Genomic DNA, 6,000 nt, shown 5'->3' on the forward strand with positions numbered 1-6,000 from the left:
ATCTCTGCGAAGAGATAGCGAATCCTTCTGAGTCCTGTTCCCTGTGTTACTCCATTCTTAGTCAGCGTTCCTGCTTATGTCATATATCGGTTCATTGCCGATATATACATATGTTAGTCAGAAGTTACAAATAGTTTCATTGATAGCTGTAATTGTAATACGCTAGGAAAACATACTTATTGTATATTTATCTGTGTTACGTTCATCTATCTTAATCCTGCTATTTTCTGACTATCCTGTCCTGTCTTTGTGAGGCACGCCATCGCCGCATCGCATTGGCTGCCTCATTCCAGTCTGTCTGGTTTTGGACGCTTGCTGTCGCTAAGTAGCCGCTAGCTAGCAAGTAAGCGTTCATTCTGTCTACCTGTCCTGATCTCCTCAGTTCTGGTTTGTGCGCTCAGCGCTACTTTGCGCTGAGACGTTATAACGAAAGCATTGTTTGTGGCTGTCAGATCTGCACCGGCTCTGTGCGCCACAATCTCCTATTGGAGTCAGTCCTCCCCTCCACTATACTAGGGATAGCCTGTTTCCTGGTGCTAGTGTGTGTACCTCCTCCACGCCAGCTCATGCGTTGCATGCTGACTGTGGAGAATACACCACCAAGCCTTACATTATGAAAACCCCATTACCAATCCCCATTGTGGGGGGGATTCCCAGAAAGTATGACACTGTTAATTATGGTTCCTGTTCCTTTAAAAAATTTGAAGAACTTAGCTCTGAAACAGAAAATGAGTTTTTCTCTGAATGTGCCAGGTTCCTGACCAATCCTGATCTCCAAGCGACTCCTGTTTCAACCTGGGCACTCCAACTAAGTTATATTTTGTTTAAAGGGGAATTATTCCAGTGGGCATTTGATGTTCTCAATCATTCCGATTTGAAAGATAGACCGCTGGAATTTCTAGCGTTTGTGATCCATAACTGGTTGCGCATAGATCCATTGCCTTTTCCTCTTAATGAACTCCTGGCAGCAGGCCAATCAGCTGCTCCTTCAATTGCTTGCAAGAATGAGCAGCAAGCAGAAAGTGTTACTGATAATTTTCCTGCAGCTTTGAATAAATCACCAAAAACCGCAAGGTCAAAGGCAAAACGCAAACGTTCTAAGAAACGTGTCCAATCTGCAGAATCGTTATCCTTAGCGACTGAGACCTATAATGAGATTCTGCCATTAACAGATAATGAAATGCAATTGTCTTTCAGGGGAGTTAAATGGACTTATGAAACTACTAATGAACTTTCCTCCCTGGCTAGGGAAAATAAAGATTTTTGTTTAAAAGAATTATCTGAGTATGATTATGATGAGATATTACAGAGTATTGAACAAATCAACTTATTTGTGAACCAAGGGAAGTTTGCATACACTACAGTTCAACACTTGCTACAGGTATTGGAAATTCTTAAGAATAAGGAATCTGCCAATCACCTGCTAATTAACCCTATACATGTGCCTGCCACAATCATATCTGCAGACTGTGATCAGCCTAAATGTTTCGCTGTTAAGTATGCATGGGATCCTCCATTCGAGAGGGGAGAGATGGAAGCCCTGGTCTGTGAATGGAAGAATGATTCAAGTTCATTTTGTCAATTTTACAGTGCAAAAAGTGAAATGGTATTGAACGCATGCATTAAGTCGGCCTATAACCTAATAGAGACTGGTGTGTGTAGGTATGACCGTGTGGCTCCCTTGATTGATGTGTGGGAACTGATTTTGGATGATTTTTATGTGACTCCGAATTCGCAAATTTGGCGTTCTGACCCGCCTGCTTCAGCACCTTTGGCTGATTCAGCAGGTGATTCGGAGCTCTTTTTGTGTGAAATTGAAGTTCCTGCAATTCCACCCTGTACCAGGGATAACTCAGTGTTACTTCCCAGTAAAACAGAAGCCACTGATACATTCTTAACCTTGCCCTGCGCAAATTTCTCAGCAGAGAATCCAGAGGTCCTGCTGACTTCCGAGTCCAGTCTAGCCAGTACTCATGACTCTTTGTTTAGTGAAACAGACACCAGAAAAATCTTGCCTGTCTCTGCAAACACTTCTGCAGAAATTACCTGTGTTAATAAAGTTCAACTCCTGTCTGATCCAGCAGATGCCAGTAGGTGCACTGCATCAGTTTCCGAGTCCCAGCAATCCTGTCTAGTAAACTCAGAACCCCAGCATCTGAATTTTCCAATTTTACAAATGAATGGTGATTCAGATGCGCAAACATTGTATCTTGATCTTCCTGTTTCTACACCTCGCTCTAGTTTCGTGAATAGCTCAGAGCATCTGCTATGTGAACCTGAAATCGCAGAATTATTACCTTGTTCAGAAAATTTTCCAATAAATTTGCCCTGTACCATGAATTGTGCAGTAGATCTCTCCAATGAAACTCAGGTCACAGAATCATTATGCTGTCCAGCAGGTGCTTCCATGGTTTTGCCCTGCAATATGGACTGTTCAGTGATCCTGTCCAGTGAAGCTGTGGTCGCAGAGTCTTATGCTTCACCCAGTACTTTGGATACTTTAAACCCTCTAGCAGAGGAGGCTGAAGCACTGCTTACCTCAGTTGGTGTTGCAGTAATATTCACTTGTCTAGCAGCTGTTTTGGAATTACAGTCTGCTCTAATAAAACTTGATGAATTTCTGCCCAGCAAAGCAGAAGCCATTGAAATATTGTCCTCGTCAGCAAGTGTGTCAGATACCTTGCCCTGTACACAGTCTGATTTAACCAATGTTGAGTCCCTCTCCAGTGTTGTAACAGCCGAGGAACTCCAGCCCTGTCCTCTGAATGTTTCAGAAGTCTTGCCCTGTAACATGGATAATTCTGATTCTCTGGTCAAAATAATAGAAATCTCAGAATTTCAGTCCGGTCTGATGAGTGTTCCTGAAACCCAGCCCTGTATCCTGAAAGATTCTGGTTCTCTGGCCGCTGTGGCAGAGGTTCCAGAGTTCCCTTCCTGTCCAGGGAATTCCTCAGTTTTGCCTAGTCCAGTGGGGGCTGCTGCAATACTGACTTGTTCTGCAGCGCCTCATGAGCTCCAATCCAGTGTATTAAATGAGTCTCTGTCCAGTCCAGAGGTAGTTGTGGAGTCCCTGTCTGGTTCAGTGCATACATCAGAAGATTTGTCCTGTCTTGTTAGTGCCCCTGAATCTGATTTGTTACTGACTTTGCTGGAATCAGCGACATCTAAGTCTGATCCAGCATTCTCGTGTAAAAGTCCAGTAGTTGCGAAGTTTAGTCATGATGATTTTTTTTTGGCCAGTCCTGGTTTTGGTCCTGTCTTGGCTGACCCTGAGGCTCACAGTTCCTTGACATGCCCAGAGGTTTCTCTTGTGCCGGTGTGCCCAGATGTTCTTTGTGTGCCAGAATGCCCAAGTGTGTCTAAGGTGTTAGCGTGCTCTGATGCTTCCTTAGTGGGAACACGTTCTGATATTGCCAGTCTGCCTGCATGCCCAGAGATGGTTCTGGTCCCTGAAAGCCCTGATATTGATGTTTGTCCTTGTGGCCCTGACTCGGGAATTGCCCTAGGTTCCATAGGGGTTCTGGATAGTTCTCCATGTGAGCCTAAGGGGCATTCTGACCTATGGGGATCTCTTTGGAGCTTCAAGGTGTTCTGGGAGGTCTCTGAGAAAACTTGTCCTGGTGCCTTGGACTGGTTCAACAGTGGGTTTTGTGTTGGTAAAGACAGTACCGGTGGGCATTGCAAAGGCTTTGGCGTTTCTGAACTGTTCCTGGAAGGCGGTGGGTATCGCTCAGGGAGTTTCGGAGGGCTTTCTTCTGGAAATCATGGTTCTGATGGGTGTCACACTGGGGCTTGTAGTACTGATGGGCATGGTTCTGTAGGTTCTGGTTCTGATGGGTCCAGTCTTGTGGGGACTGATTCTGGAATTCGGTCTTGCCGGGCTGTCCCGGTCATCATGAATTATCAGTCAGACTGTTTTGTTGGAAATTTCAGTTTTGAAAAGCGTCTGGAATCCACTTTTAAAGGCGGGGGTACTGTAATGATCGCTGCTGCAGCAGCTATTACTGGAAGTATTAGTGCTGCAGCTCAGGCAGTTCTGATCTATTTCCATGCAAGTTGCATAGCTTTGTCTGTCTTTCCCTGCTGTCGGCTTGTGACTGATTGTCATTCACCTGTGTGGGAATCTGCATGTCTGCTCCCATTGGATGACCTCAGTATAAAGATCTGCTTCCTGCAGGGTTTCCTTGGGTTTTCATAGCTTCAGCTTAAGCCTGTCTTGCTGTCGCTTTAGCCCCCGATCGTGTTTCTTGTTATAAAGATACTTTGCTGGTCTTTGCATCATATATTGGTTCATTGCCAATATATATGCATACCAGCACGTTTATTATTTTCCTTGTATTTGTGTTACGTTAATACATCAGTGTCGCTGATGTATACGTACACAAACTGTTTATATCCTGTGTGCAGTTAGTCAGCTTTCCAGCACGTTTTGGTAGGTTGCGCGTACCGTGACCACCCGTGCTGAGGTAGTTACCCTGCTCCTGGTTCTGTTTGTGGATTGCGTTCATCTCTGCGAAGAGATAACGAATCCTTCTGAATCCTGTTCTGTTACCGTTTGTGGATTGCGTTCATCTCTGCGAAGAGATAACGAATCCTTCTGAATCCTGTTCTGTTACCGTTTGTGGATTGCGTTCATCTCTGCGAAGAGATAGCGAATCCTTCTGAGTCCTGTTCCCTGTGTTACTCCATTCTTAGTCAGCGTTCCTGCTTATGTCATATATCGGTTCATTGCCGATATATACATATGTTAGTCAGAAGTTACAAATAGTTTCATTGATAGCTGTAATTGTAATACGCTAGGAAAACATACTTATTGTATATTTATCTGTGTTACGTTCATCTATCTTAATCCTGCTATTTTCTGACTATCCTGTCCTGTCTTTGTGAGGCACGCCATCGCCGCATCGCATTGGCTGCCTCATTCCAGTCTGTCTGGTTTTGGACGCTTGCTGTCGCTAAGTAGCCGCTAGCTAGCAAGTAAGCGTTCATTCTGTCTACCTGTCCTGATCTCCTCAGTTCTGGTTTGTGCGCTCAGCGCTACTTTGCGCTGAGACGTTATAACGAAAGCATTGTTTGTGGCTGTCAGATCTGCACCGGCTCTGTGCGCCACAATCTCCTATTGGAGTCAGTCCTCCCCTCCACTATACTAGGGATAGCCTGTTTCCTGGTGCTAGTGTGTGTACCTCCTCCACGCCAGCTCATGCGTTGCATGCTGACTGTGGAGAATACACCACCAAGCCTTACACTTTTAAAGTTTACTGCTCTTAGAGCAGGCCTGAGCAGTGAGCTTTAAGGCCCATACACACGTCGGATTTTTGCGAACGACCCGTCGTTTGAACGTTCCGTCGTTCGCACGTCAAATCCGGCGTGTGTACAGACTATCGTTGGGGTAGGCCTTTAGAAAGAGAAGCTGAATGAAAACAGGAAAACCTGGTAACACAATAAAATGGTAAGCTTTTAGCAGACTACAGTTGTGGGTAGAATGGATAGGCTTTCTCTGCCATGGAAGTGAAAATTGATTCAGTTATCTGGAATATACTAATTGAGGTCTTATCTCTGCATCTGGCAGGAAACCGTTTCCCAGAAGCAACTGAAGGTTCAGGTGCTCTACATGGAAGAAGAGGATACAATGAAGAACAGCTTCAAAGTAATCACTTTTGCAGAGAGTACTGGTCTGACTGGAGCCCACATACAGTATAAAGGACCCCAACCCTGCCACTGTAAACATACACTAAATCTTACCTGCAACATTGTGATACATGTGCAACTTACTTCCATTGTGAGTAGCTTCTGTAACGATTGGTGTCAGCACACGGAGCTCTCTGATTATTGGTGACCTGCAGTATCACCAATAATACAGATGCTATACCTGATTATATGGTGATCTGCAGAATCACCAATAATACTAGTATAGCCTGACACTGAACAAGCAATGCGAGATAGTGTTTGGTGTAACAGTAATACAGGTGAAAGGTTCACCCAAGGAGCGGGCGACGCCGA

At 44.8% G+C, this 6,000-nt stretch overlaps 1 long non-coding RNA gene across 1 annotated transcript in view; it reads left to right on the forward strand.

Annotated features, from left to right (window-relative positions):
- LOC137544446 (uncharacterized) overlaps positions 1 to 5,737 on the forward strand; it is a 34,766-nt gene extending 29,029 nt beyond the window's left edge. The window contains exon 3 of the long non-coding RNA XR_011025863.1: positions 5,570 to 5,737. This is a non-coding gene — a long non-coding RNA (uncharacterized lncRNA). The remainder of the gene's footprint in view (positions 1 to 5,569) is intronic.
- Positions 5,738 to 6,000: the final 263 nt, after the last annotated feature.

This window comes from Hyperolius riggenbachi, chromosome 2 (genome assembly GCF_040937935.1).
Source record: "Hyperolius riggenbachi isolate aHypRig1 chromosome 2, aHypRig1.pri, whole genome shotgun sequence".
NCBI lineage: Eukaryota > Metazoa > Chordata > Amphibia > Anura > Hyperoliidae > Hyperolius > Hyperolius riggenbachi.